Genomic DNA, 16,693 nt, shown 5'->3' with positions numbered 1-16,693 from the left:
TAATGGACAGCACGCTCGGCTACCGTTCTAGAGGTCCCGGGTTCGATTCCCAAGGGGGATAAAATAAATATAAGTGATTTTTTCACTGTAATATTTATTCAATATTACTCTGGACTGGTACCTGAAGCGGAGGGCTGATCACCTTTCCTTCATGTGTAAACGATCAAGATAACACTGCGTTTATATGACACAGTGCCCTATGCACCATTGGGGTGCAGATAAGGGTTTTATTATTATTATGATAACATACACCTAATATGTCAAAATTGACAAAAATGTAGTTAGAGCACTTTACGTAGGGCACGTCGATATGAGCCAAACATCGATATTTGTTTTTGCTAAATAAACCTGTAAAAGAATACCGCTTAAATTCATTGTCGCTTGTAGACTTTTCATAAAAGTGAAGTCATAGGCATAATTGCATCAATGATGCTTGATTTACGCCTTAAAGTTGAGACAATGCCGGCTTTGGGCAAGTCCCCGCCACATTCTCGGAGGAAGCGAACCAGGTAAACAAATTTAATTACAGTATAGTTGAAAGATACACGTGAACGGAGATAAAAAGAAGTGCTGTCTTTTGACGTTTCCCGCCGCCGAGTAATGAAAACAGACGCCATATTGTACCTTTTTGTAAAGGCGCGTTCCTTTATGCGCGCGCTAATTAATTATGCGCCATAATAGAGCGCGCCTTTGTCTATGGCCGGAGCTCTCGCGAACACGGGCCATTCGAATTTGGAATATCATTTTCGGACAGGGCTGCGCAAAGGGGCAAAAATGATCGTCTTCTGACCCCTATAAACTAGTCGGATTAAAAGGTGGTATTTTTTTGAATTACCTGAATCCAATCGAGTCTGAAATCTAGCTATGGCTTATGCAACACCGCTTATCAGGGCCCTACTTAGGCTTCAACTTATATATACATAACAAAGCAGGGGTTGAAAACCATGATTTCATAGAATTTTCTGACAAAATTAATTTCAGAAGTGTATTACAATAATAATAACAACGTTTAACTTATGGTTAGAGCTTTATGTACGATTTTTATTTTTACGTCTTATGCAAGACCGCTTATCATGGTTCTACTACGGCTGAACAAGTTTTGTAGAAAAAAATTACTTATGACTGGGTTTACTCTTTATGTTTAAAGTACCTATAAATCCGCCAAATATTTCTACTGAAATTATTACTATAATTTCATGTTACTCATTTTGTGTCAAGAATGTATGTAAAGTATGTAAATACCAACTTAATCATTATATGCGTTTGTAAATTATTTCATATGTGCAAATTCTTGAGAACTTATGCATGTATGTAATACTGCGTAATCAGAGGGCATGGATGACTAGATGTATGGACGTGAAGAAAACTAGGAGAATATTTCGAGACAGAAGAGTGTGGCGTTCCATCCTCTCTGCCTACCCCTGCGTCTAAACAGTGTGATGGTAGTAGAAGTAGTATATAATATGAATATAATATATATGAACATAATCCGGGATTCGGACCTTGACAAATAAAAAGAGTCTCTCTAGTGAAATATTCATGCTATTTAAATAAGATTATTGATAAATTAAAAATAGGTATCAAATTGTGGTAGAGTGGGTTCGAATTCGGTAACTCTGACTCGAAAGTCCGCGACACTGACCACGAGACCACAGCCCGATACAAACGTTTTCTAAATCCGCATTGCATTTTCTTTTGTCACCATTTTACTCTATCCCATATCCCGAAATGAGTAAATTACTCATCGGAAATATCATATATATATATATATATATATATATATATATATATATATATATATATATATATATATATATATATATATATATATATATATATATATATATATATATATATATACATATATATATATATATACATATATGTGACCTATTAATACGGGCAATGCCTAAAGAGCGGATAAATGTAGATTTCCACGAAAATGCGGATGAATTGTAAATACATTTATTTATGTATTATGTATATATATTTACCTTGCATATAATCAAGGTAGTATAATACTAATTTGTCATTTAAAAGATGTAATAAAAACCTGTGCCTTTCGCAGATTATGGAGCACTGTAAACATAATTTCCTCTTATTTTTTTAACAAAACTGTACATTCAAATGATTATTTTAAAGCATACATATATTATAATGAATTCATAAGAATTTTTTGGCAACCCTGTATCCTAGAGAGGCGCTATTTCGTCTGCCCATAGTTTACGCTGTGCGGGTTTTCCGTAGATGCCATGGAATAATAATATAGACATCCATTCACTTACCGGGCGTGGGTTTGGAGTTCAAAACTGAATACCTACTTTCCCTCTTAAAGCGGTCGTTCAATTATTCAACCACAAATTGCTCAAAATATCGAGCGATACGTATTATTATTTGACAAGAATCTCACACATAAAATTTATTCCAAATATTTATTCCCCAATATATATATATATATATATATATATATATATATATATATATATATATATATATATATATATATATATATATATATATATATATTTGTATAATATTTATATATATATATATATATATATATATATATATTATATATATATATATATATATTTATATATATATATATATATATATATATATATATATATATATATATATATATATATATATATATATATATATATATATATATATATATATATATATATATATATATATGTATATATATATATATATATATATATATATATATATATATATATATATATATATATATATAAATAGTGTATTGGTCAGCACGCTCAGCTACCGATCTGGAGGTCCCGGGTTCGATTCCCAAGGGGGGTAAAATAAATATAAGTGATTTTTTCACTGTAATATTTATTCAATATTACCATGGACTGGTACCTGAAGCGGAGGGCTGATCACCTTTCCTTCATGTGTAAACGATCTAGATAACACTGCGTTTAAACGACACAGTACCCTATGCACCCTATGCACAGTACCCTATGCACCATATATATATATATATATATATATATATATATATATATATATATATATATATATATATATATATATATGTATATATATATATATATATATATATATATATATATATATATATATATATATATATATATATATATATATATATATATATATATCGCTCACTCCTTTCAAGAACGTCATAAATCAAAAAACTTGATTTTTCTGGAAAACGTTTTTAAAGTTTAAAAATATAACACAATGTATTAAAAATAAATATCAAGCCACTTATTGCACTTTTTACTGTACAACAGATCTTTTTAGGTAAAACCTGAAGGTTTTTTCTCCATTTGAAAAATATTTAGTTTATTTAAAAAAATAATTAAACAATACCTTTTCTTCAAAATGCAAAAACAAAACTTTTTGCCCTGTAGCGGGTAAATTTAAGTTAAAAATACGCCTCTTTTGATGGGATATAGTACATTTTCTGGGCATTCCGATAACATGCACAACTGAAAATTGACGATTTTAGATTTTTGACTTTCTTGAAAGGAGTGAGCGATATGGTGTACGGAGTGCGTGGAAGTTTTCGGTATCATAAGGGAAGCTTCGTTAACTTTAACGTAACTATGAGTATTTCGAATTATGTTTTAGAATTAGTACATAAACCCTGATGATGACAAGGTTCTTGTCGAAACCGGTTGGATAAAGCGTACCAATAAAAAGTGGTAACACTTTTAGTTTTATTTTATAAAGTAAATAATATCTTCAACATTTTGAGTGTGTCCAAATGCTTGTTCACAAATTATTTTTTGACATCTCATCAAAGATGAAGAATGACGGCAGTCAGCCCCGTAAATGCCCAGACTTCCATATTCTTCTTCATCTTTGATGAAATGTCAAAAAATAATTTCAAAAATCCTCCCATAATTGGAGATAATCCAGATTTGTGAACAAGTATTTGGACACACTCAAAATGTTATTTATCTTGTATAATAGAAAATCAGGAACTGCTTCAAATATTAATCCCAAAAATGATTCTCATTCCATCACTTAAATTTAGCAATGTAGAATTTCATTTCTTTTGACTGCAAATTTCCTAGTACGGGATATAAATTTCCTTTGCGGCACCCAAACAGGAAGTGACGATTATGATTTTCCTGCATCCGTTTGTAGCTGCACTTCTGGTAATGGCTTCAGCCGGAAAATGCACTATTTTAATAGTCGAACGGACGAGAAACTCGCTTTCACGAGATTACACAATTGGGCATTTCTTCTTACTGCAAACTAAGACATATTTTTATTTAATTACAGCGTATTGGTTTGAGTATTTCGATGGCGTGCTGGAGGCCTCGGGTTCGATTGCCAGGGAGGTTGAAATCATTTATTTTTTGGTTTTTTATTTCATTATACACGTAAATAAAATAAAAAAAGCAATAATGTGCCACTAAGTTTTCCCATGACAAGGACACATTTTACAGCATTTAAAAATTATACATATAATTTATTAATGTATATTATCTACATATAAACAGGTCATCGAAAAATAATGCCATCATTTAAAATAACGGTTTTCAAAAAACTATTAAAGGTAATTGAATGGTTTTGTTCTTAACATGTCGAAAACAATATCGCTCAGTTTTTTCAAGAACGTTATAAATAAAAAATTGACAATTTTCAGTTGTGCATGTTTTCGGAATGCACAGAAAATGTACTATATCCCAGCAAAAGATGCATATTTTAAATTTAATATTTACCCGCTATAGGGCAGAAAGTGTTTTTTTTGCATTTTGGAGAAATGGCATTGTTTAATTATTTTTTAAATATACTTAATATTTTTCAAATGAAGAAAAACCTTCTGGTTTTACCTAAAAAGATCTGTTGCACAGCAAAAAGTTCAATAAGTGGCTTGATATTTATTTTTAATGCATTGTTCTCTATGGTATATAGGTGTAACATTCACCAATTCTACCCATGATTGACAACCACGCTTCTCGAATTCTTGGAACTTCTATATATACATATTTTTATATCATCATCATCTTCTAAAGGCAGCGCCTTGTTGTGTCAGCCACTTGTCTCTGTCAGTCGCCATCCTCTTGAGCTGCGAATAGGAGGAGAGGTCCATGAGCCGCTTCAAATCCTGGAAGTATGAAGTTCTTGGGCGGCCTCTTGTTCGTTTTCCCAAGATTCTTCCTTCGAAGATGTTGCTAAGAAAGGTGCTATGTCTAATTGAGTGCCCTATTAGCTTGGCCTTCCTCTTCAAAATATGATTTATAAGCTCTCTTCTTTCTTTTACGTCCTGCAACACCTTTTCGTTGGACTTCCTTACGACCCATGATGTTTTGGTCATCTTCCTCCAAACCCACATCTCAAATGCTTCAAGCCGGTCTTTTTCGTACTTTTGGATGGTCCAGGTTTCACACCCATACAACAAAACACTCCAAACAAAAGCCTTTATGAATCCTTTTCTTACTTCAATTTTTAAATGTATATATATATATATATATATATATATATATATATATATATATATATATATATATATATATATATATATATATATATATATATATATATATATATATATATATATATATATATATATATATATATATATATATATATATATATATATATATATATATATATATATATATATATATATATATATATATATATATATATATATATATATATATATAAATATATATGTATAGGAGATAATCCAGATTTGTGAACAAGTATTTGGACACACTCTAAATGTGGTATACATTTTTTTAAACCTTTTTACCTACATTTTAAGACCAAAACCATTGAATTACCTTTAACAGTTTTTTTGAAACAGTAATTTTAAATGTTGACATTATTTTCGATGACCTTACGTCTTACATTTCATCTTAAATTTCATACATCTTACAATAATTTTTTGCTACCCTCTGATTCCGGAACGACAGGACATGTATCCGGTCGACTCGCCTTTGGCGTCTAATCGTTGCGATTTTTCACCGGAAATTTCACTATTGTCAATGCTTGAAAGCTTTCTCTTCGCATAAAGGATAGATTTATTACTGTTCGACAGATACGGCCCTATGATTGATGCATTGCGTATGAAAGCCCATCGAGGACTTGTCATTCAAACCGATTTGGAAAATATAACTGAAAAAAACTTACCAAAATAGCTTGCGCAAGCGTCGCTACATAGTTGTAGCAAGTGATTGGCGATCGAGATTTACGACTGATTTAAATTCCAGTATACGTTAAGTCGCAACTAAATTTTTCTCTAAATCCAGGTGACATTTTACGTAATTGATATTGCTTAACAAAGTTTTTACATTGAAAAAATTAGTTACCTTTCAACAACTCTTTTCTTTTCAAAATCTAATTATCTATTTAATATTTCTTGAATGTTTTTCGCAGATACTTTGTGGCACATTTTATAAACTTTATAAAATAAAACAACTTTGTTTTAACCAATTTTATAGGTACTCTTTATCCAACTATTTTTTTTTTATCAAACCATTTATTATTTATTATTTTTTAATTAACTATAATTTATTATTTTTGACATCTCATCAAAGATGAAGAAGAATATGGAAGTCTGGGCATTTACGGGGCTGACGACCGTCATAGGCTGGTTTAAGTGATCACTTTACACACGTGTAACATTCACCAATCTACCCATTATTGACGACCACTCTACTCAAAATAATATAATTAATAATAATGATATTAGGACCTCACATACTAATATAAGAGTTTCTGCTTAGTAAAAAGCTTCTTTACATCTCACCAATAGATGTCTCTAGTGAAGTTCTAGTGATTCAAGAACAAGGTTTCTAAATTGGCTCATGTACAGAGAACTTCCAAGAATTTGAGTAGTGTGGTTGTCAATAATAGGTAGAATTGGTGAATGTTACACGCGTGTAAAGTGATCACTTAAACCAACCTATGACGGTCGTCAGCCTTGCAAATGCCCAGACTTCCATATTCTTCTTCATCTTTGATGAGATGTCAAAAAATAATATGAAAATAACTCCTGTAATTGGAGATAATCCAGATTTAGTGAACAAGTATTTGGACACGCTCAAAATGTTGTAACTATAATCTAACTATGAGTATTTCAATGTTATAGAATTTGGTATATAAACCCTGATGATGACAAGGTTCTTGTCGAAACCGGTTGGATAAAGTATAACCAATAAAAAGTGGTTAAAACAAAGTTGTTTTATTTTATAAAATTAATTTAATATTTTAAGATCGAAACCATTTGATTATATTTAACACTTTGTTTAAACCGCTATCATACTAATTATTTAAAAGAAAAACATATTTTTACAATGCAAAAACGGTGTTCTAAGAAAACAATTAATTACGTAAAATCTTATCAGTGTTAGAGAAAATTAAGTTGCGATTTATGGAATACTGGGCCTTAAGTAAAAACGTTAATTTAATTTTGCCATTAGGTTCGACAATTATCAAATGTTTATTTATTACGAGTGATTATTTTGTCAACAATCCCCCATATCGCTCATTCCTTTCAACAACGAGATATATCAAAAATAGACAATTTTCAGTCGTGCATGTTTTCAGAATTCCCAGAAAATGTACTATATCCCAGCAAAAGCGGCATATTTTTAACTTAACATTTACCCGCTACAGGGCATAAAGTGTTGATTTTGCATTTTGAAGAAATGGTATTGTTTAATTATTTTATTAATGTACTACTTATTTTTCAAATGGAGAAAAAACATTCAGGTTTTACGTAAAAATATGTGATGCATAGGAAAAAGTTCGATAAGTGGCTTGATATATATTTTTAATACATTGTATTATATTTTTAAAATTTAAAAACTATCTCCAGAAAAATCAAGTTTTGTTGATATATCGCTCACTCCTTTCAAGAACGTCATATATCAAAAATCGTCAATTTTCAGTTGTGCATGTTTTCAGAATTCCCAGAAAATGTAATATATCCCAGCAAAAGCGGCATATTTTTAACCTAACATTTACCCGCTACAGGGCAGAAAGTGTTGTTTTTGCATTTTGAAGAAAAGGTATTGTTTAATTATTTTATCAAATGTACTATTAATTTTTTAAATTGAGAAAAAACATTCAGGTTTTTCCTAAAAAGATGTGATGCATAGGAAAAAGTTCGATAAGTGGCTTGATATATATTTTTAATACATTGTATTATATTTTTAATTTTTAAAAACCATCTCCAGAAAAATCAAGTTTTGTTGATATATGACGTTGTTGAAAGGAGTGAACGATATACATAACTATTATATATTCCTTTGAGGTTCATATAAAAAAATCAAAACCAAATACTGTTTATCTTTTGAATAAAATTGGTATTAAATGTTCAAACAAAAACCACCCCGTTTTTATTGTAAAAGCTACCCAGTTGGCATGGATAAGCAACCTTTTAAATATTGAGTTGTAAGTAAGATCCTGTTATATTGAAACTTTCTTCTTTTTTAAGATGTCAAGAAAAGTAAAAATAGGAGTGAAAAACACATATTTGAGAACAACTTATTTAAAAAAAAAATCTTCTTTTTTTGCTGTTATTACATTTTGTGTAAACTAATATATATTTATATATATATATATATATATATATATATATATATATATATATATATATATATATATATATATATATATATATATATATATATATATGTATATATATATATATATATATATATATATATATATATATATATATATATATATATATATATATATATATATATATATATATATATATATATATATATATATATATATGTATATATATTTATATATATATATATTTATATATATATATATATATATATATTTATATATATATTTATATATATATATATATATATATATATATATATATATATATATATATATATATATATATATATATATATATATATATATATATAATATTTCACATAGCTCCATGATGGCTACGTGGATATTTCTTCCTATTAGCACAGTTCCGTTCTTCTTTTCCCTATATATATATATATATATATATATATATATATATATATATATATATATATATATATATATATATATATATATACATATATATATATATATATATATATATATATATATATATATATATATATATATATATATATATATAATATTTCACATAGCTCCATGATGGCTACGTGGATATTTCTTCCTATTAGCACAGTTCCGTTCTTCTTTTCCCTAAAGCACACATAAAATAATAATAGATAAGTAATATTGTACTATAAAATGCACCAATGCTTCAATATTTGCGTAGACAAAATAGAGTAGTAGTCTTTTCTCTCTGTCTACCCCTTGCGCCTTGAGATTCGGTTTCAATGATTGGCCATCCCTGTAAGTAGACTACAGGATACATCCCTGTTTCGGGAAGCGGAAGTAGCGGTGGGACGCTTAAAAGGTCCAAATAGGCGCCATTATCCGTCACTCAGGATTTTGACAGTAGGCTTCGTCTGCGTTTGACAGTTCCGTGTTCTTGTATTATCAACATTACCTCGGAATCGATTCGGCTACAAAGAAAATGTGATTTGAATACTTTTTAATAGAGGGCTGGTTTTAGGGCAAGGAGATACCCACAAATGTAATTGGTTCGAATAGGGAGGTAAATGTATACTCGTGCAACCATTTTTTATAACGTTGATTTAATTTCTCCTAATTCCTTGGTTTTAATTCATTTATACGTATTTAAAACATTAAAAAAACACATTTTTTGTGTGTCCAAATCCTTGTTTTTTTATTTTAATTTTATTTTAAAGGAATAACCGCAAAGGGTAGGGAAGGTAAATGTGAAAAATACATCACAAAAACTCAGACCAATTGAAAATAAACCTTTCTTGAATTTATTTTGTACTCAGCGGGAATCGAACCCGCGACGCCAGTTTGGCAGTCGAGCGTCTACCCAACAACGCCACGACGCCTGTCAAATTCAAAACAAACAAATTCCTTGATTTGTGAACAAGGATTTGGACATACGTGTATAAATTACTCGTCAAATTGTAAGCTTAATAAAATGGAAAATCATATTCTCAGGCGTCTCCTAGTATGGGCAAACGCCCATACTAGGAGACAAACGTGCACTACACGGAATATTACCATCCGGCATTTCAGTTGCCGTGATAAAAAGATGATTGGCTTGGATTGGCTTGTGCTTTTGTCCATCTTTCTTCAGATCGGTACTCTTAATCGGTGCGTGAACACGTTGCGCCTAAATTAGATCACGCTAAACTGTCGTAATCGCTTCTATTTTTCAAAACCGGACTGCCGGACGGTAAAATTCCGGGTAGTGCACAAGCCCCCTATGTGTATATATATATATATATATATATATATATATATATATATATATATATATATATATATATATATATACGTACATAAATTATCCCAAAAGAACCTAATCAATTGGTATCGGCTTATAAATACGATGTCCACAAGATTTCTGACCTCAAATTAGTTAAAAAAGTAAAAATATACATATTTTCATATAAATATGTTAAAATAGAGTTGTTTATATGATAAGATTCCTTGAAAAAATTATTTGAATTATATTTTACGTATTTATTATAAGATAAATCAATACATTATGTCTGTATAGATTCATCATATAATATACGCAAAAAATTTGATCGAAATGTGGTCGGCATTTTAGGTTTTCACACAGAACGGTTGGGAGGATCCTTTATTTATGAGTATGATTCGAACGTGTTGCAGCTGAGTTGTTGCGTGTTGTTTTTTCGCCAACATTTGTCGCTCAAGTGACTTCTAATGAGGCGTCAGGGGTCACTCGTCCGTGCGATATGAGGGCTTTATGCAGGGATGATTCGGTGACCCTTTTGAGATTCAAAAAGGTAATCTTAATGCAAAAATTTAACATTTGAATTAGGTATTATTGAAATATATAAATATATATATATATATATATATATATATATATATATATATATATATATATATATATATATATATATATATATATATATATATATATATATATATATATATATATATATATATATATATATATATATATATATATATATATATATATATATATATATATTTAATTCGATACACGTTCCAGTCAAGTTGACAAGACATCACACTATGTTTCATGTCCCCATCAACAAAAAAGCCTACAAATCCTGTATTCAACGTTCTTGTTATCTTGTTATCAACTATCTACACTAAAAAATATGGTAAAGACACATCCATCGACTTCACTTCTCTCTTATATAATAACTTCCACTCCCTATTCCAATTCCTTTCCCTCTTCTTCATAAAAAATAATAAGTTTAATTGAAAAAAAATTGTATTTAATATGTTACATATTTAATTTTCGGTTTTTCATTCTGCGAAAACCTGCGATTGGAGATTTTTTGATACAATTAAGATACAAACATATATGTTATTGTTCTCTGTTGGTTTTTCAAATAAAAAAAAATAAATAAAAATATATATATATATATATATATATATATATATATATATATATATATATATATATATATATATATATATATATATATATATATATATATATATATATATGTATATATATATATATATATATATATATATATATATATATATATATATATATATATATATATATATATATATATATATATAAACACACATTTACTTTTTTTTCTGTTTTATTTAGTTTTTGCTTAATACGATCCTGATAATAACTATGTACATATGTGCGTAAACATTAACTTCCTTTCCATAAGAAGTACATTCAAGTTCTTCTTACTAAACGTTTTCCAATAGCCTGTACACATTAGTACGGTCGGAATACTTCGCACTGCACGCAGAGAAATAAGACGTTCTCCCTTGTAACTCGATACACGCGTGTGAAGAGACAATAAGAACCGGTAGATCCGCTGTATAAAAGAGTTTAAAATAATTTAAAAAAAAAACACATTTATTAAATCAGACACTAGATTTTCCTGTTTTCAATATTGAAAGCATTAACTTTGTGGATCATATTGATATATTATTTCGAGAAATAAAAATACTTTGTGTTCTGATCCACTCACATTTTTATTAACCAACTAGTTTCGGTAACAACCTGTTGCCCTCTTCAGGGTTTCATTTATTAGTAATAAATGAAACCCTGAAGAGGGTTGTTGCCGAAACTAGTTGGTTAATAAAAATGTGAGTGGATCAGAACACTAAGTATTTTTATTTCTCGAAATAATATACTAGATTATCCCCCCACGGATGATATATCAATATATATTACTAGAGAAGTTTCACAAATTTCTCAATTAATTAAAATTTTCTAATCTATCAAAATTACTAACATAAGAAAAGATCTAAAAATAGGTCTGGTTAGGAGTCGGAATAATTTTCGGGTATGATGAGGAGATGCATATACAACATTTTGAGTGTGTCCAAATAAAAATTTGTTTCATAATTAAACAATTTTGTTCATAAAAAGCTTCTTTACATCTCACCAATAAATGTCTCTAGTGAAGTTCTAGTGATTCAAGAACAAGGTTTCTAAATTGGTTCATATATATAGAACTTCCAAGAATTTGAGTAGTGTGGTTGTCAATAATGGGTAGAATTGGTGAATGTTACACGTGTGTAAAGTGATCACTTAAAACGGTCGTCAGCCCCGTATTCCATATTCTTATTCATCTTTGATGAGATGGCAAAAAATAAGGAGATGCATAAATGAAAGAAGCGAATATTATTTGCAAAAACAGTGTGGTGTGAAGTTCTATTCTCTCTGCCTACCCCTTCGGGGAAGCGGCGTAATGGGTAGACAGTTTCACAACATTTCGAGTGTGTCCGAATACTTAATTTGTTAGAATAATCTAGGTTTTCTCCATTTTGGAGTTATTTATACATATTATTTTTTAACATCTCATCAAAGATGAAGAAGAATATGAAAGTCTGGGCATTTACAGGGCTGACGACCGTCATGGCTGGTTTAAGTGATCACTTTACACACGTGTAACATTCACCAATTATACCCATTATTGACAACCACACTACCCAAATTCTTGGAAGTTCTATATATATGAACCAATTTAGAAACCTTGTTCTTGAATCACTAGAACTTCACTAGAGACATATATTGGTGAGATGTAAAGAAGCATTTTATTAAGCAGAAACTCTTATATTAGTATGTGAGGTCCGAATCCTGGATTATAATCACACACATGAGAAACGCCACAAAATACCATTTTTATTTTTATTACTAAGCTTAATTTAAAAAAAAATTATTTATACATTTTGACATGATGAAGATTGTGAACAAGAATAAGAATTTACACAAACAAAGTGATCACTTAACCAGCCTTTGACAGGTCATTAGCTCTGTCCATATCTATACTATCATATTCTTCATCATCTATGTTGAGATGTCAAAACTACTTAGTTTATATTTAGTGCGAGAATTTAGTGTTAGACCCGTACTCTTCAATAGCTCCGAATGGTGGACAATGTATAGCACCTACTCTAGGCAACTAGAAACTGCTGAAATACGAATGCTTAGGTGGTCAGCTGGAGTGTCCCTTAGAGACGAAATAAAGAGATGACACATTCGTGGAAGCCTGGCTGTAACAGGCATCAATAGTAAGGTAGAGGAAAGGCAATTAAGATGGTATGGGCACATAGGACGCAGAGAACCTGATCATATTATAAACAAGGCGATCGCCATAGATCTTCCTCAAAAGACATCTAGAGGAAGACCAAAGACTTCATGGATGCTGCAGAAAGACAATATGATTCGAAGGCATGGCCTAGGTGACGTTGTCCATGACAGAAGGACCTACAGCCTGAGGACGAGGAGAGCTGATCCCGACAGTCTACAAAGACGATAAATTGGGATGTAGCCAGGCAAAAGAAGATGCAAATATATTATATATCGCTCACTCCTTTCAACAACATCATGTGTTTTAAAAAAAACCTTATTTTTCAGGAGATCGTTTTTAAAGTTTAAGAATAAAATGAATTGTATTAAAAATAAATATCAAGAACTTTTACTATGCAACAGATCTTTTTAGGTAAAACCTGAATGTTTTTTCTCCATTCGAAAAATATTCAGTATACTTATAAAAAAAAATAATTAAACAATACATTTTTTTCTAAATGCAAAAACAACACTTTTAGCTCTGTAGCGGGTAAATATTTAGTTATAAATATGCCGCTTTTGCTGGGATACATTTTCTACATTTTCTGGGCATTTCGAAAACACGCACAACTGAAAATTATCGATTTTTGATATGTGACGTTCTTGAAAGGAGTGAGCGATAAGTGTAATTATTTATTTTACTGGTGTCTCATGCGAATGGTTGATCGGGTGATCTTGTATTTAACGATCAATATAAAACTGCTTTGATTCGTTGTAGTGCCCTATGCACCATGGGGTGTTGATAAATGGTTGGAAGTATGCATTTTTGATATATGACGTTGTTGAAAGGAGTGAGTGATATGTAATATTGTATGTCTGAAGTATTTAGTATATTTTATACACGGTAGAATTAGCCTCTTCGATTTTTTCCTTTTAAATTTATTACTGAGGAGAAGAACAGCATATTATTCCGCATGGCCAATCGCTGTGGTGTTTACACGGGCAACATTTTGAAAACAAAAGACGCATGAAATCGTTTCATCGACGTTTAAATATTCAGTAAGGCGTTGTAATTTTTTATAGTGCCGTATCGTTTTACAAATACAACATGTCATCGTCTCACGCGAGCCTAATTTGCCGGAACGTATTTTGCAGTCGGACTGCGCTAAAACAGTTTAAGTTTAAGAATATAATGAAATGTATTAAAAATAAATATCAAGCCACTTATTGAACTTTTTACTGTGCAACAGATCTTTTTAGGTAAAACCTGAATGTTTTTTCTCCATTTGAAAAATATTGAGTTGGTATATTTAAAAAAAATAATTAAACAATACATTTTCTTCAAAATGCAAAAACAACGGTAACAAATATAAAAATTAAGTTAGAAATATTCCGCTTTTGCTGGGATATAGTACATTTTATGGGCATTCCGAAAACACGCCCTGAAAGGAGTGAGGGCTATATCATTTTACTAATTTTAAGAGATCTTTAAAAATTATCTTAAAATCATATGATTTCAGTTGGTAAATATCACCTGAATGAAGAAAATTTATAGAGGAATATTTCACGTGCCAAATTACCAAATTACATCATTTTCCATATAATTTAAGTAAAACAAAATTTCTCAAAGAGGCTCAACTCGGGCTTAATCTTTACTTAAGTAATGTTTCAAGTTATCAAATAATGCTTCATTTCTATTCCGTTTCTAAGAACACTTCAGTTATATAATTAATTTTGTCTAAAGGGTAATAATGACGAATTTGTATATATATATATATATATATATATATATATATATATATATATATATATATATATATATATATATATATATATATATATATATATATATATATATATATATATATATATATATATATATATATATATATATATATATATATATATATATATATATATATATATATATATATATATATATATATATATATATATATATATATATATATATATATATATTGATCGTTTACACAGTCCAGGGTAATATTGAATAAATATCATAGTGAAAAAATCACTTATATTTATTTGACCCCCCCTGGGAATCGAACCCGGGACCTCCAGATCGGTATCCGAGCGTACTGACCATTACACTACAGAGGCGGACAATATTTATATATATATATATATATATATATATATATATATATATATATATATATATATATATATATATATATATATATATAATATATTTATATATATATATATATAAAGGGTCCGCCAAATAACTTTTTTTTTTTGAAAATGCTATAAAAAAAAAACTAACTAGCTTCGGCTGTGTGCACGTAGCGCCGTCCTGTTAAAACCAAATGTTGCCAATATCCTCCTCTTCAATTTTTGTGAACAAAAATCCGTTCAACATGGCCCGATAACGATCGCCATTGACTGTAACGGCCACTCCTTGCTCATTTTCAAAGAAAAATGGCCCAATTATGCCTCTGGACCAAAATCCGCACCAAACAGTGACTCGTTTTGGGTGTACCGGCTTTTCAATGTATGCGTGCGGGTTTTCTGTGCCCCAAATACGACAATTTTGCTTGTTTACATACCCGCCAAGATCAAAATGAGCTTCATCCGAAAAGATGATTTTTTTGGCAAAATCGGCATCTTCTGTAAGTCGATCGCAGGCCCACTCAGCGAAGCGAAAACGCATTGGATGGTCAGTTGGCTTCAACTCCTGAACCAATTGGACTTTGTATGGCGTCATACCAAGGTCTTTATGCAAAATTCGTCTCAATGATGTCTCCGAAATGTTCAATTGTTGAGAACGACGGTGAATTGATGTTGATGGCGCTTCACGCACACTTCTGCCACAACATCGATATTCTCGGGTGTACGCACTGTTTTTGGCTTTTCACGCTTTGGTTTATCGATGAGGATGCCAGTTTCTTTCACTTTTTTCACAAGATAACGAACATACGGAGCTGACGGTGCTTCTCTTCCAAAAACCGTACGCAATTTTCGCACACATTCTGCAACATTACCATGATTTTCAAAGTAATGTCGCAATATTTCCCAGCGTTGTTCAAGCGTATACACAACCATATTCGCTCAGCGGAAGGATAAAACTAA

This window comes from Brachycentrus maculatus, unplaced genomic scaffold (genome assembly GCF_059751285.1).
Source record: "Brachycentrus maculatus isolate JH-2025_06_01 unplaced genomic scaffold, ASM5975128v1 h1tg000420l, whole genome shotgun sequence".
NCBI classification, from domain to species: Eukaryota; Metazoa; Arthropoda; class Insecta; order Trichoptera; family Brachycentridae; genus Brachycentrus; species Brachycentrus maculatus.
The sequence above is the reverse complement of the archived record's forward strand: the minus strand, read 5'-3'. Positions refer to the sequence as shown.